This window comes from Chrysochloris asiatica, unplaced genomic scaffold (assembly GCF_000296735.1).
Source record: "Chrysochloris asiatica unplaced genomic scaffold, ChrAsi1.0 scaffold00097, whole genome shotgun sequence".
NCBI classification, from domain to species: domain Eukaryota; kingdom Metazoa; phylum Chordata; class Mammalia; order Afrosoricida; family Chrysochloridae; genus Chrysochloris; species Chrysochloris asiatica.
In genome coordinates, this window is record NW_006408615.1 from 10,907,499 (window position 1) to 10,924,097 (window position 16,599).

At 47.4% G+C, this 16,599-nt stretch overlaps 1 protein-coding gene across 1 annotated transcript in view; it reads right to left on the reverse strand.

The window, feature by feature from the left end:
- The window catches only part of ZC3H7B (zinc finger CCCH-type containing 7B), a 65,790-nt gene extending 49,569 nt beyond the window's left edge, over positions 1-16,221 (reverse strand). The window contains exon 1 of the mRNA XM_006866875.1: positions 15,954-16,221. The gene's annotated coding sequence lies outside the window, so the exon portion shown is untranslated. The remainder of the gene's footprint in view (positions 1-15,953) is intronic.
- Between the last annotated feature and the right edge of the window lie 378 nt (positions 16,222-16,599).

Here is a 16,599-nt window from a genome sequence, read left to right on the forward strand (position 1 = left end):
ACAACTCTTCTGGTCTTCGGTCTTTAGTGTTTAATTCATCAAATCTGTTCTTCAGATGGTCTCTAAATCAGTAAAGGACTGGTTAATTAAATTATGGGCTATCCGTACCAAGGAATACATGAGCTACTGAAACTATGTGTTGTTGGTGTTAAGTACCATCAAGTTGGTTCCAACTCATAGCGACCCTGTATAGGGTTTCCAAGGAGTGACTGGTGAGATTGAGTTGCTGACCTTGTGGTTCAAAGGGATCTTTAAAAGTTTGTGTAAAGTGAGTATTATGAAAAAATTATTAATGGATTTCCAATTTTTGGGGTATCAAAATAAACTCATACTACCTTGCTATAACAGGATATATAAACTGGATCTAGTTTGAAGCACTAAGAAGTGCTTCTTTTCAAAGACATCAATTTGAAAAGAGTATCACAGTAACATGAATTCTGCTAAAACTGAAGCAAGAAGAAACATCAAATTTATGGTAAAATTTGGATGCAAGAATGGTGAAATCATTGATGCTTTATGGACAGTTCATGAGGGACAACGCCTCAAAGAAATCAGCAGTTTCCAAATGGATATCTCGTTTTAAGACAGGATCACACGATGTTGAAAATGAAACCTGCAGACCATTCCCATCAATTTGTGATGAAACATTTAATCTTGTACATGCCCTAATTGAAGAGGATCTAAGATTAATAGTAGAAACAATAGTCAACACCACAGACATCTCAGTTGGTTCAGCTAACACAATTCTGACTAAAAATTAAAGCTGAGCAAATTTTCTACTCCGTGAGTGCCCAAACTATTGCATCCAGAGCAGCTGTAGACAAGAGCAGAGCTTTCAATGGAAATTTTAAGCAAGAGGGATCAAGATCTTGAAGAATTTCTTTGAAGAATTGTAACAAGAGATGAAACTTTACCAGTGTGATCCTGAAGACAAACCATAGTCAAAGTAACGGCTACCAAGAGATGGAAGTGGACCAGTCAAAGTGAAAGTGCACCGATCAAGAGCAGAGGTTTTTTGGGATGCTCAAGGCATTTTGTTTATTGACTTTCTAGAGGGCCAAAGAATGATAAAATCGTATTGTGAGTTTTTGAGAAAGTCAGCCAAAGCTTTAGCAGAAAAGTGCCTGGAAGCTTCAACAGCAAGCCCTTCTCCACAATGACCATGTTCCTGCTCATTCCTCTCATCATCAAACAAGGGCAATTTTGCCAGAGTTCAGTGGAAAATCATTGGGCATCCACATTACAGTTCTGATTTGGCTCCTTCTGACTTCTTTCCGTGTCCTAATCTTAAAAAAATGTTAAAGGGCACCCATTTGCCCTCAGTTAATAATATTAAAAAGACTGCATTGATATGGTTACATTCCCAGAACCCTTAGTTCTTTAAGGCTGGTATCATTCTTTAAAATGTTTCTTGAACTTGATGGAGCTTATGTTAAGACATAAAGTTTATATTCTTATCTTTGAATTTCATTTTTCCATGAACTTTTCATAGACCTCTCATATTGTTGTGGAGATGATACTATATAACCACACATGGTTGAGGAACAACAACAACAACAAAAAGCAGATTTCAAGCACTTTGTGTTGTATGAGCCCACTGGTGTGCAATTCGTGTTTACAAAGAAAAGCTGTGGAACGATATTCCCCAATTTAATGTGTTCTCTCTGGGGACTGAGGTTTGCCAAGGACACTGAATGTTTTCCTTTCTGCTTTATCTACCTCACATGGTTTGGACTTTTTGCACAGGGCAAGTATTCTTCTTAACATTTGAAAAGCAAAATGAGGTGATTGAGTTGAGGCCAACTCACTTTAAATTGGGTGCCCTGGGTCTGCCAAGATGTCAATGGGCCATTCTTCCCCCAAAAAAGATAATCCACTAACCCTGAAACCATGAAGGAAACATGTTCTTTTCCACCTCGGGGAAAGGTTTGACAATGGCAGAATTCTAGAGACTCAGATCAGTATCACATTGGCATGGGCTCTGCCAGCCTCTTCAAAAGCTCCATGAATGGCCTTGTGCTTGACACAGAGCAAGTTCTCAGTAAATAGGAATAAAATGAATATCAACTCATTCAAACCAGCCATTCATCATACAGACCAAAACAAGTGGATATTGAATAAATAAATGATAAAGACTGACACTTGGATAAATGAATAATCGGCTAGTAAGATGAACTTTTGCTAAGAGGTTACCGTGTGCCAGGGGCTGACCTGACAGCTTTACATGTCATAACTTACTTAAAAGCTCACACAATAATCCATTAAGATTCTGTTGTCAAGAGGGAAGAACATGAGATCTTACCTAGAAAAGCAAGGACAACAGAGACAGTGACAGAGGCCATGGCATGGAGACACAGAGCAGCTGAGGACTCTAGACCCATGGACTGAGAAAGGCTGTGTGCCGGCAAGCAGGAGGCTGCCTTGCAAAATGTGCCCTTTGGATATTTAAAAGGATACATACTTTTTGTTATGCATGTGTACATCAAATAGTTTTGCTTTGTCGATTGATGAAAAATCATAAAGATGTAAAAGGGAAGCCACAGGGAGGAAGCAGGATAACTGTTGTTGCAGGGAGGGGATTGTAATCATTTAGATGAAAAACCATATGATTGATTGAAAGTAAAGCTCATGATCTGCTCTGTTAACCTTCACATAATTCACAATAAAAAATTAAAAGAGAAAAAGATACTGTCATCATTCCAGAGGAGGAAATGGAGGCACAGAGAAGTTAAGTGACTTGTCCAAGGTCATGTAGCTGGATTCATAGGGAACTGGGATTCAAACCCTGGCAGTCTGGCCCCAGGACCCACACACATCACCATCACCACTACTGTCTCCCAATAAATAGCAGACCAAATCCCAGATCACTGCAGTCTGCCATCATGCTCAAGTCTCGCCCACCTCTAAAATCATTTCCTCTCCTGACCCAAATTCCCTTCTAGCTACCAAACAATCTCTCTTGTTAAAGAGTTGTCTATGCTAACCATCTCTATGTCTTCACCTCCATGCAAGTTCCCAACTCATAGCAACCCTGTTCCCACCCCCGGCCCCACCCCCGGAATGGTGGTAGCCAAGGGTCCTCCCCATTCCAGGCACCTCCCAGTGGCTGAGTTCAGTGAAGAGGCAGTTTTCAGTTCCCTTTTCCTGGTTGCATCTGTCACTTCCAACCCTCTGTGAGGGGTCCTTCTCACACCTCTCTAACTGTTTCTGCTCCATCTCCAATTGGGGCTCCTCTTTGTCTGTCCAGCTTCCTCTTAAGGGCCTGTGTTCTCCCGCCCTCCTAGAGCGACACTCCCTCCAAGTGTATTCATGATCTCACGAGTCATATCAGTGGCTCACAAACCAAGTCTTACCCCGTCCTCGGCACAACAGACTCAAGTCTTCTACCTCTGGGAAGTACTACCTGGATATCCAGTAGCCAGGCTGCCTATGACCTCCATGCCTGTCCTTATCCTGGGTCCTCTACCTGGAATGTCCCCCGAATACCTAGCCAATTCCCATTCAATCTTTAGGACCCAGATCAAATGCCCTGATGTTCATCCCAGATGGGTTGGTAGTCCCTCCAACTCAACACATTCCCGACTTAATTTCTCCTCCAGTCCCAATCCTCCCATTAATTCCCCTTTCCCTCACTGCCAACTTTATTGGTGCTGTTCTCAATGAATCTCCGATTCTTTCCACTTTTACCTCTTAAGCATTTCTTCCTTCATCTCCAGCAGCCTCCAAAGAGTCCCCTAAAATCTACTCCCGTTCCACTGTGGGGCTATCGACCTAACAGTTAAGTCACTCCTGCTGAAAACCCTTACACACTAATACATGCCCATACACACAGGTTTAAAAAAACCTGGATGCAGGTTAAAAATAGTGACAACTAGACAAGCTCTGTAGCATGTTGTTAAGTATCGGCAAGTTGGTACCAACTCGTAGCGACCCTGTAAAGGGTTTCGAGGAGCAGCTGGTAGGTTTGAACTGTCACACTGGGACTCTCTCTGTGCCAGTGTTGATTTCCTGCTTTGGGCAGCGTACTGCTGCTATATGAGATGTCATCATTAGGAGAAGCTGGGTGAAAGGTACATGGGACTGCGCAATAGGTTTGCAACTTCCTGTGAGTCTATAACTATTTCAAAATAAAAAGTTAAAACCAAACCAAATCAAATCAAACCTTCCATGTCTGCACATCCCAGAAGGGCAAAGTCCAACCTCCTTAACCTGGCTTGGCATGGCATGGCCTGCTCTCTGGCCCATAGCCCTGCCTAGACTGTTACACTCTGGCTTCCTATTCAAGCTGCCCCCTCTGTCTGAAACATCCACACCACTGCTCTCCTGGCTTCTTGAAGGCACAGCTGAGGTGGCTGTTCTGCCAGGAACCCTCCCTTCTCTGGCCCCGACCCAAGCACACCACAATCATCATACTTATCCTGCTGTTTTATTGTTGCTGAGTGCCCGTGAGTCCTTCTGATTCTTAGAGAACGTGTATAGGGTTTCCAAGGAGCTGCTGGTGGGTTTGAACTGCCTACCTTGAGGTGAGCAGTTCTGTGCTTATCCTACAGCATCATTATCAGGACTCCACACTTACCCTGTTAATGTTGTTGGTAAGTGATGTCAAGTAGGTTCCGACTCATAATGACCCTGTATAGGGATAAAGGGTTTCCAAGAACGGCTGGTGGGTTTGAAGCAATGACCTTGCAGTTCAAAGTGACCTTGTGGTCCAGTGCTTACCCTACAGCACCACACCAGGACGTTTATCCTAGTTAACTGAAATTAGGAATTTACATCTAGGTTTCTCCCCGCATTATTAACTGCATCTGATTCACCTCTGGGTGGCACAAAGAAACCTCTTCTGTGGTTAGGAAGCCTAACCTGAGTGGATGGGGGCGGGGGGGTCTCATGAATCCTAGAATAACTATGGAGATGCTGATGGCATCACACATCAACCACCAAGCTCTTTCTCCAAGCAGACACTGTTCTAAGTCTTTTCAATACAGCTTAGTCTTTATAAACACCCTATGAGAAAGCACGGTTCTTACAGTTAAGGAGGTGCAGAGAGGTAAAGAAACCTGCTAGGGTTACACAGCTAGGAAGCAACAGAGCTGGGATTTGAACCCTGGCAGAGGGATTCTCAGCCCTATGCTCTGTGGCCACCCAACCCAATAGTACCCCCTCCCTCCTCAGCTAGAGGTCTGCAGCCTCCCCCCTATTGTACTCACCTCAATTCCACCAGATTTCATTAAAGAGCAGCAGTTGGCTCAGACGGCACAAGAACATGACCTGAGGTGATGTCATCTCCAAAGACGCCTGGCACCTCTCTCGTGACTCACTGTGCTCTTGGTCACTTACTCCAAGACCAGGGAAGCTTTCATTCCACTGCCCCAGACCCACCGAGGCTCCGGTCTGCGTTTATTCCTTTCCCACATCCCTGACACTCTCAGCCTGTCCCCCTGAGGACCATACGCTCCAAGGAAGCCAGTGGGAGCCTTAGCTCATGTCTGGTGACCACCCACTGCATATTAAGTATCTTCTCCGGCAGAAGTTCTGAACCTGGGGTTCCCAGATAGAATCCAGGGATCCATGAACTTGGATGGGAAAACACTGACCTCTTTACATTTGCTAACCCCTCTCCAAAAGTCAGCATTCTCTTCAACTATGAATGTAGGCAACAGAACTCAGTACTGCCACCAGAAAGCCCGGTCCTCTGACTGCCGTATTTCAGTTGTGGCAGATACAACACAATAGCATTCACGCTCATCACAACTTGGAATTTACGGTACATGCTACACCAGTCCTGTTGGAGTGCTGTAAGATAAGCACTGGACTGCTGATCGCGAGGTCGGTAGGTCAAACCCACCAACCATTCCTTGGAAATCCTACAAAGGGTCACTGTGAGTCAGAACTGGAGTCCTGGTGTGGTGCTGTGGGTTAATGCGCTGGATAGCAAAGCCGGTTTGAGCTGCAAGGTCGGCGGTTCAAGCTTACTAGCCACTCCTTGGAAACCCTACACAGGGTCACTACAGGTCAGAACCAACTCGATGGCACTTAACAACAACAACATGAGTCAGAACTGACTCAACAATGCTTAACAACAACACTGCACCAGCCAAGGAGCCCTGATGGTATAGTGGGTTATATGTTGGGCTACTAACCACAAGGTCAGCAGTTCGAATCCACCAGCCGCTCTGCGGGAGAACTATGAGGCTTTCTGTTACCGAAAAGATTTCCAGCCTCGGAAACCCTATGCAGGTTCACTACGAGTTAGAAGTGACTCAACAGAACCACACTCACCACCACCACTACCACTCCACGGCGCCAGTCGCTACTCCGAAACTCTATACACAGGGTTGCTATGCATCGGAACCAACCGACTCCACGGCACATAACAACAACAACATGTATCGGAACCAACTCCATGGCACTTGACAACAACAACTGGACTCTGTGGACTAGGTGTTGGACCGCTAATCACAAGTTTGGCAGTTCAAACCCACCAGCTGCTCTGAGAGAGAAAGCTGAGTCTCTGCTCCCTTTGTAAAGGTTTACAGTCTCAGAAACCCTCGGGAGCAGCTCTACTCTGTCCTATAGCGTCGGTCGCTAAGAGTTGGAATTGACTCAGTGGCTATGGTTGGATTCACATGGTTAACTGGACTCATCAGAGCTGACTAGAAGGGAAGAAGCTGAGTGTCCCACCGCTACCCAGTAGAATATAATGCAATGTCCATGGGCCTCAGTGAGATGCAGTTCTGTCTTCTTTTCAGCTGGCCACCCCGAACAGGAACCAAAGTTCAAGAGACTTTTCAGGCCACCAACCATGTGAGTCAGCTATAAAGAAAGCATCCTCTGCCCTGCTCCAGCCTGCATTCTGATTACAAAGGGCTTTGATTTTCATATTCTTGTCTAGTAGTGAGCTCTGAGAGGACGGGGTCCTGCCAAGGCTACGCAGCCCCCTGCCCAGCAGGCCAGGTTCCCCCAAAGCTCTGTCTCTGGGGCTCAGGCTCCCACACCCATCCTGACCCCAAGAGACGGTGCTCAACTGTGGCCTTTCTGAAAGAGCTCTCCTTTTCACTCCCCACTCACGAAACAGAAGTTCATTGTTGTTAAAAGCCAGCAACTAGTGGGTTTGAACTGCCGACCTTGTGGTTAGCAGTCCAGTGCTTATCCTATAGCGCCACACCAGGACTCCGAAGTTCACTGTATACCCTTGTCAATTATAGACAAGTTATAAATGAAAAACAAAGCAGAAATCACCCAGAGTTCCACTGCCTAACTAGAGTGCTGGTTTTTCATTTGGACAATTGAAGAGCGATAACTCCTTCTCCCGGGAGCTTGGTGTCCATGTGGCTGCAAGTCCCTGGGCATTATGGGGAGTCAAGTCCCAGTAGTACCAGCCCACGCTAGCTTTCAGGGCCCCTTTCTGGGCCTCAGTTTTGTCTTGTCTGAGATGAGGTTAATGAGGCCTGTCTTGTAGGGCAGTTTTGAGGCTTTAGGAAGCATGCCTTCCCCAGAGGGGGTCAGAAACTAGCATTCCTGCTGAACTGGGAATGCGGAAACAGAACTGGAAACACCAAGGTCATTCTATTGGCACTTTCCAGTCAGGAAACACTAGTCTCCATACAGTTTCTAAGCCATACCTTCTTTACCTAAAACCAGTCTGTGGCCAACCTGGTACTGTTATTCATTTATTTCACAAATGGTGGTTGTTGGTGGTGTGCTGTGGAGTCAGTTCCGACTCATAGTGACACTGTATATGATTTCCAAGGCTGTAAATCTTTACGGAAGTACAAAGCCTCCTCTTTCTTCCGTGGAATCGCTGGTAGTTTCGAACTGTTGACCTTGAGGTTAGCAGCCCGACTCGTAACCACTACAGCAAACTCACCCACTTTTACATGCCAGGGCTTTGCCAAGTGTTGGGTAAGAAAGTTAAGAAGGTCCCTAACCACGGAACTTGTCGTCCAGGGGTAGGGAGACAAGGAGTCTTTGATAAGTGAATGAGAGAAGTAAAGATAGAAATTTACAAAAGAGCCAAAACAGGAGATGGGGCAAGGAGTGATGGGGGGCAGACTGGGAGCTTAGGGAAGCCAGTCCTAGGAAGTCAAGGAGGTGGGATAAAAGCACACAGGGTACGGCAGAGGCAATGGCTTGAGGTAGGAATATGCCGAGAACGTTCTAGGCCAGTATGACTGTGGTGCTGGAAACAAGGCCAGAGTGGAGTTCCCTGGCTGTCAGGGGCAGGCTGAAGCCATCACAGGGAGCCACACACAGGCCATGTCAGTGAACCAGGCTGAGTTTTGTATGTGTGAGGAATCACTGGAGGGTCTTTAGCAGAGGGATGACAGGGTCTCAGTGAAATCTTGACACACCCTCTTGACTGCGGTGTGGAGAATGAAGGATGAGAGGAGAAGAAAAATTAGTTAGGAGGTAACTGTAGCCATCCAGGCCTGGGTCAGTCAGGGTGGGCAGCAGAGAAGATTCAGGAACATTCTATACCATACGCTCTGCCTTCGAGTCCCTGTCCTATAGTGACCCTATAAGACAAAGTGGCATACAGTTTCCAAGGCGATACAGCTTAATGAAAACAGACTGCCTCACCTTTCTCCCTCAGAGTACTTGATGGGTTTGAAATGCTGACCTTTCAGTTAGCACCCCAATGCTTAACCCACTGCACCACCAGCGCTCCTCAGGAACATTCTTGAGGTTATTGAACACTCGTGACAACTACAACAAACCCCTCACCCAGAAAGGTCTTCACGGCTTTCACAGTGCCTTCACTGAACTCTCTCAGCACACACCAGGCAGACAGGACTGGATCAGCATGGCCATCTCACAGAAGGGGAAACTGAGGTGAGGACTGATGAAACATCATGACCCAGGTCACACAGCCAGGATGTGCTGGAGTTGGGAAGGAACTCGGGACTTTGGACTCCCTGCCCCATGCTCTGCCTGTTGGGGGGATAAAGCACCACACAGAACACTCTGGAAAATCAGAGTACCGATGAACATGGAGAACTCTGAAAACTCTTAGGGGTCCCAGCCTCAATCTTTCTTCGGCCCTCAGAGGATGTGGTCAACTAATGCTTGGTATCAATCCTCACCCTTGATAAACAGGCGACAACCAGCAGACATGGCTCTTGGTGTCAGGGAATGTGACACCTCTTCTTTTTCCTGTCACCATGTGGACAAGCTAGAAGAGCCCAGGGCCTGCATGCAGGCTCACTGGGTGACCCCTCTGAGCTTTGGCTTCTTCTGAGAAACAGGAATACCTCTTACCTCGAAGGATCGGCCTGACCATGGGCACAAGCACAATACAAACGTTAGTGAGAACTAGGATTTCCAGATGGATAAAACAGGCTTGTGGGGACAGGAAGCTACTTGAAGGCCTCTCTCCTTTGTGGCAGCTACGAACTTGCATTCTGGATCTCACAGGCCTGGTTGCGTCTGGCTCTCTGCTCTATCTCAGCTGTGTGACTTTGGATGTGTCCATTTATCTCTCTGAGTCTCCATCTCACCTGCAAAATGGGGCTGCTACTAAGTAAGTGTCCCGTCGCCACTTTGTCCCTCAGTTTCCCTATGTGTAAAATGGGATAATAAGAGCATCTACCTCATATGGAAGCAGCTCTGGTGGCACAACGGTTACGCACTCGGCTGCTAACTGAAGAGTCATCAGTCGAACCCACCAGCAGCTCCAAGGGAGGCAAGACCCGGCAATGTGCTCCCGTAAAGACTGCAGCTTGAGAAACACTCTGGAGCCGTTCTACCCTGTCCTAGCAAGTCATTACGGATTGGAATCGACTCAACAGCACACAACAATAACAATAAATGTTCCAGCCTCCAAGAGCTGTTACTCTCAAAGAGTTTCTTCTCAGTAAGAATACACTGGAAATGCTTGGTGCACAGTAGGTTACACACATGGGGGGTGGTAAGGGGGAGTCGCTGCTGTTCTCACCACCACTAGCTTTGGAGTTTAGTATCTTGGCTGTTCCTCTGGGCCTCAAGAATCGTTCGCTGCTGCTGGATGTTGTCTACAGGTGGGTTCTTAACACAGTGAGGGTCCAACGGGGGTGGAGAGGGCGCTACCACTCCTGCAGAAGCCATCAAATGCTTGCAAAGAGCCAGACTCATCAGGGAATATACATAAGGCAACAAGGGGCCCCAAAGCTGGTGATGATAGAGAAAGGAAAATCAGCCTGTTTCCTCTGAGCCATTAGGAACAGGCTTCTCTGGAGGCTCCTGGGAGCTGACACACAGTAGCCACTTCATCAAACCAGCTGATGCTCGCTCAGGGCTACAGCCAGACTCCCTCTGAGAACATTTTTTGTGGTTTGAATGTCACTAACCACAGCCGGGCCCCTCAGTCTCCTCTCTCTTTCCCTTCCTCCTGGGAGGATCAGGTTAGGGTTCTAGATCCATCACTTAAGTTGTCTTTCCTATAGACTTTTCACCTATTAAATGGGGATAACTAGAATGATCTGAAATAAAAACAAAATAACCCAAACTAACGCAAAGAACCCAAAGCACAGATCATTCTAGTAACCCCCATTTTATAGGTGACTCTTCACCTATAGGAAAGACAACTTAAGTGACGGAGCTAGAACCCTAACCTGACCTGGCTACAAGATCATTGCTGGATCACTGTCTGAATTACTGTATTATTTTATTCTCCACATATAACACGCCCACATAAATAATGCACCAGTACATATAATGTGCAATGTGTGCAAAGGTGAACCGGGATAGCAGGGTTTGCAAAAAAAAAAAAGTCTAAGTCTGGTTTTATTTGCATAAAAATATGTTGTTGTTGTTGTCAGGTGCCATCGAGTCAGAACCGACTCATAGCAACCCCATGCACAGCAGAACGAAACAATGTCTGATCCTGAGCCAACCTTACCACCGCTGCCACACTTATATAATAAATATAGCAGTGACAAATTTTAAATCCCCTAGGATATCATGTTTAGTAAAGTGGAGGGTCGAAGAAAAAAAAGGAAGACCCTCAACAAGATGGTTTGGCACAGTGGCAACATCAATGGACTCAAACATAGCAACGATTGTGAGGTTGGCCCAGGACCAGGCAGTGTTTAGTACTGTTGTTCATAGGGTTGCTATGAGTCGGTATCGACCAGATGGCACCTAACAACAACAACAACAGTTTCTCTTTCACCTGAGTCTCCCACAGGTGATCATCAAATAATATCAAATCTCAGGGCTCTTGTTCAGAAGGGGAAACTGAGGCCCAGAGAATCGAATACAATGTGCAGGGACAGAGCTTGACTTGAATCCAAACTCATACCTGCCCCAAGCTGGGCTGTACCAGATGACCTATCTCTTCCCTTCCTTATACTACTTTGCTGTTGTGGATTGAATGTGTCCCTGAAAAACATGTATTATAAATCCTAATAGTGAATAAGGGAAACCGTAGAAGAATTGTTGCATTTGAGTTATGGTGTTGGAAGAGAATATTCAAAGTACCATGGGCTGCCAGAGGAACAAACAGATCTGTGTTGGAAGAAGTACAGCCACAACGTTTCTTAGAAGCCAGGATGGCCAGACTTTGTCTCTCAAACTTCGGACATATTATCAGGAGGGACCAGTCCCTGGAAAAGGACATTATGCACGGTAAAGAGGAAGGTAGGAGAAAAGGAGGAACACCCTCCCCCCCAACTCGATGGATTGACACAGTGGCAGCCGCAAAAGGTTCAAATGTAGCAACAACTGTGAGGTTGATGCAGGACTGGGCAGTGTTTCGTTCTGCTGTGCATAGGGTTGCTATGAGTCAGTGCTGACTCTAAGGCACCTACCAACAAGAACATAAATCCTAATCCCCAAACATATGGAGAGAATCACATCTGGGAATAGGGTTTTATTACGTTAATGAAGCCTTGTCAGTTAGGGTGACCAATCACTTTTGAAATATTAAAAGGAGCAGCTTAGACACCTAAGCAAGTAAGGACAAACTGGGGAAAAGGGATGACACCCAGAGATCACTGGAACAGAAACTGGAAAAATTGTAACGTACCCTGGTTCTCCCCATCAAGAAAGCCTTCCCCTAGAGCCGATGCCTCCTAACTGTGAGAAAATAAATTTCTGTTTATGGCATTTCTGTTGTAGCAACCATAGGAGACTTAGGGAAACACAGTGGCTCCATAAAATAAGCACTACACTGCAAACCACAAGGTCAGCAATTCAAGCCCACCAAATGCTCTGCAGGAGAAAGATGAGGCTTTCTTCTCCTGCAAAAGATTTAGAGTCTTGGAAATTCTATACAGGGTTGCTATGAGCCAAAACCCAGTCCAGGGCACTTAACACCTACAATAACAAGGAGACTAAGACACCTACTTGCTGGAGGTAGTGTCTCTGCTCAGAACCCCCTTTCTTTGACCTTCCTCCACCATCTTTCATGCATCCAAAAGGCTCTTCTTGGAAGAACTTCCAAACCCAGACAAACCTGCCTTCTCCATGTGGCGCATAACTCAATTGGGCAACCTAATGGCTGAGCCCAGCCTCCTGGTACCTGCAATGGGGACTGAAACAGACTAGGATCCACAGGGGGTGAATCAGACCCAATCCCTGTCCTCGTCAACCACCTTTCTTGTCCTCAAGCTACAAGCTCCTCCATGGCAGCAGACCAGCCTCTGGCAGCATCTAAGAACGGAACTTTCTAAGATCTCGATGCTCAGGATGCAGTTCCCCTTCCAGAAACCTACTGAGAACATGTACACCATGCACATAGCTCAGAGGAACTCTTTGGCATTGGAAGCCTGCTGATCTTTTAGCTTGAGCCTCCATTTTGGTGTATTTGTCAATTCAGGCCACCCTGGCTACTGTTATTTCTCTACATATTGGAGGCAGAAGTGGTTACAAGAGGCAGGGAGCATGAGCACACACAAGGCCTGAGTTCAAACACACATGGGTGAACTTGGGCCAGTCACATAAATTCTGTGTTTCTTAGTTTCTTCTTCTGTGAATTGGAGATAATACTATCACTATAGGAGTTCAAATGTCAATCATTCAGCATCTGACACAGAAGCCATGTGGCTAGTCCCAGAATTCCCTTCCTGTTCGTCACCCAGGCCTTGCCTCCCCATTTTGTCAAATTCAAGTTCTTAACTTTTCCAGATTACCCTGAGCTCTCTTTATTCCCAACTCCCGCTGCGCTGACCCCAGCATTGAACGTTTCCTTGTTCTCTCATTGGTTCACTAGCGTTAACATTCTCTTTCAGTCAGACGGTAGGTAAGTGACAAACTCAATCCCAATCACCCACATGCCACACAGAATTTTGGTCTGCTCACAAAGTCAACTTGAAAAGCCACTTGTCAGAACGCTCCTTAGAAGCAAAGATGGCGAGACATCGTCTCTCGTCCTTTGGACATGTTGTCAGGAGAGACTAATCTTTTAAGAAGAACATCATGATTGGTAAAGTGGACCAGCAAAAAAGAGGAAGACCCCCATACAGACGGACTGACATACTGTTGGCAACAATGGGCTCAAACAATGGGCTCAAACAAACTGTGAGAATGGCGTAGAACCAACCGGGGGCAACGTTTCAGTTTTGTTGTGCATAGGGTCCATATGAGTCAGAACCAACTACATGGCATCTAACAGCATCTGTCTGTTAGTTAATCATACTGTGGTAGCTTTCATGATGTCATGTTGCTAGAAGCTAACCCCTGGCATTTCAAATTCCAGCAAGTTAATCCATTGTGGGGATTCCAGATAAAGAAAGACTAGAAAGGAAAGACCTCGTGGTCCACTTCCAAAAGTCAGTCAGTGAAAACCGTGAGGATACCAACAGAGTATTGTCTATACAGTGCTGGAAGATGAGCCCCCTAGGATGGAAGGCACCACACAGTGGCCACAAAAAGAATGGACTTGTATAGTGAAGATGGAGCACAGCCAGGTAGCATTTCGTCCAGGCACTCCAGGAATCAGAGCTGACTAAACCACAGCTAACAACAACAAAGGTAGCCCAGGAGAAGGGTGACGAGTTAGGCGTCAGACAACCAAGCAGGAATCTTAGCTCTCATGTGTGACTTTTCAGTAAGACACTTAATTCTCTAAGACTCAGGTTTCTCATCTGGAAAATGAAGACTGAAACATGTCTACCTGACATGGTTGCTATGGAGAGGAAGTGAGCCAGCATTTGTGAAAGCCCTTTGTTATAAACTCAAAAGTGCTATTTTAAGGGATTTGTATTTTCAGATTTTCAAACCCAAACCTACTGATGCCTCAACTTTCCTACACCTAATACTCCAGGGACCAGCCCACTCCACTGAGCTTCTTATCCCCAAAATAATCCACCGAAGTCCATGGTCTTAACTGTCCAACCTAAACACATGGCCAACAGACCTGACCTTACAGCACCCTTGGAACACACAAACCTCATTCAAGCTCAGGGACCACAAAAGTTTGCTTCCATTCTTTCTCTCGCTTTCTTTTTTTTTCTTTTCAACATCCACTTTCCTAGACATAAGTGTCTACTTCCCAGCTTAAGGCAAGCTTCACCATGCTCCAAACCAGCTCTAACTGCATTTGTCCAAGGCATCATTTTCTAGCTCCAAAAAACCACGGTGGAGATGGTTATATGTGTGTGTGTGTCGTTGTTTATTTATCTATTTTATTTATTTGGGGGGGGTTGTTAGGTCTTGATGGTAGAACTACAGATTACACTAGAATTTTGTGCCCAACAACAGTTGCTAAATATACTATAATCATCCCATTTGTGTGAAAATTCCAAAGGATCTGCATTCTGCTATTTTCATCAGACCGGAACTGTAGGTTCTGAGGAAAATGGCAAGAAGTTGGGGTTCAAAGTCTTGTACCTAGGACCACAAGTAGTAACTAGCAATTCCAGAAAAATGAAAACCCTGCCCATGCTGACTGAAGTGGGCCCTCAGCCTTCACCCAGGGACCCAGTCCCCTTCTCCAGTCCTCACTCCACCCCTGTAATGCCACGTTGGCCACACAGCCTTCAGGGACACCAAGATCCTTCAGAATTAACGTTTCTAGGGCTTCTTCCCCCGCCCCTAAGAAAACTGCTTTGTCTCTGGGAAGGATCCCCACAGTCAGACACATTACAAACAACAGAGCCAGACACATTTTAAAGAGGAAATGATAACAATAATAGAAAATCCTTAGAGGCAGCAGGCCATGGATGGGACCCCAAGGCCTGCTGAACAGAAGGGGGTCCAAGGCCGAGGTCAGCAGCTCCCGGCCACCCAACCTGCAGAGGTGCACTCTCCAGGAGCAAGGAACCATCCCCTGCAACCTCCCAGCTCGAACTCAGCTACAATTCCACCCCATAGGCCTCCAGTCCAGTGACAGATCTGAGACCGGAAATGCCCCAGAGCCCCGCTGGCCCAGACCGCACCCCCCATTCCTGCCGCCCCCTCCTCTCTCCCTTTTGCTGGCCACAGGCCCCAGATCCCCGGGCTCGCGTGGCTGCCACAGCCGACAAGGGTGGCTGATCCGGCGGTCGCTGTAGGTAGCCCCCGACCCTCGCAAGGCCCCTACAGCTCCCGGGGCTGCAAGGCCCAGACGAACACAAAAGGCAGGGGGGGCGCTGCCAGTGACGCCCCTGCCAGCCCCCTGGGCCACCATCGCGGGGGCCGGCGAAGCAGCCGCGCACCCCCTAAGCTCAGGATCCCGAGGAGAGAGCCCCCCAAAGAAAATTCCCAGGCACCCCTGGGAGCTGCAGGGGCGGCCACATCTCTCCGGCGGCAGGTGCCCCCGGCGGCCGCACAATAACTTTGAAACTTTGGGGCAGGGCCCGGGGAGGGGGTTCCCCAAAAAGGAAATGGATCCCTGGGACTATTTATTGATTTTTGCAAAATCCACTCCCCAGGCGAGCCGCGCGCGGCTTCGGCCTGCACCGGGCTCCCCGCGTCCCTCCCCGGCCGGCCCGGTACCCCCAGCCCTCAGCGGCCGCCTGGCCTCTCCCGCCTGCTCGGGCCGCGCCTGCACTCACCTCGGCCGGGCTGCGCTCCCCCGTGGGCCTGCGCCGAGCCCGATAAATGGTATGCTATGACTAGATGTATGATTATGTTATTATTATTAGTAATAATAAGAGTAAATGCTATTTAATTATGGGCGGCCGCATCGTGCTCCCGGCGCCGCCGCCCCGGCAGCTCCGTCCATGTGGCTCCGGAGCTTTACTTTCATTTCGAGCCCCTCGCCGGCCGCTCGCGGCAGCACCCGCGGGAGGTTCCGTCTCCCCGCCGTTCTCCCTCCTCGGGTCCTAGAGAGCGCGGCTCCCTAGCCAAGCACCCGGTGGGCGGCGCGGCCTGCGCACCTGGGGATGGGAGGGGGCGTCGGGGAGACCCCCCTGACTCGCCCTGGGAAGCTCATGCCTGGAATTCACCTTTATTTCTCTTTCAAAGAACTCCTTTTCTTTAAGGCGTTTTCTTTGGACAAATCTGCATTTCTGGACTGAAGCTGGTCAAACCTAGTGCCTTTGCTCTCCGCATCTGTCTAAAAAGCCCCCGAATTTCCAGGTGCTTTCTATGAAGACTCCCAGAAACCCTAGTTGCATTATTGTCGTTAGATTCCTACCCTGTTTACGAGGAGTGACTAGTGGGTTTGAAACGCCAACCTTGTGGTTAGCAGTCCAGTGC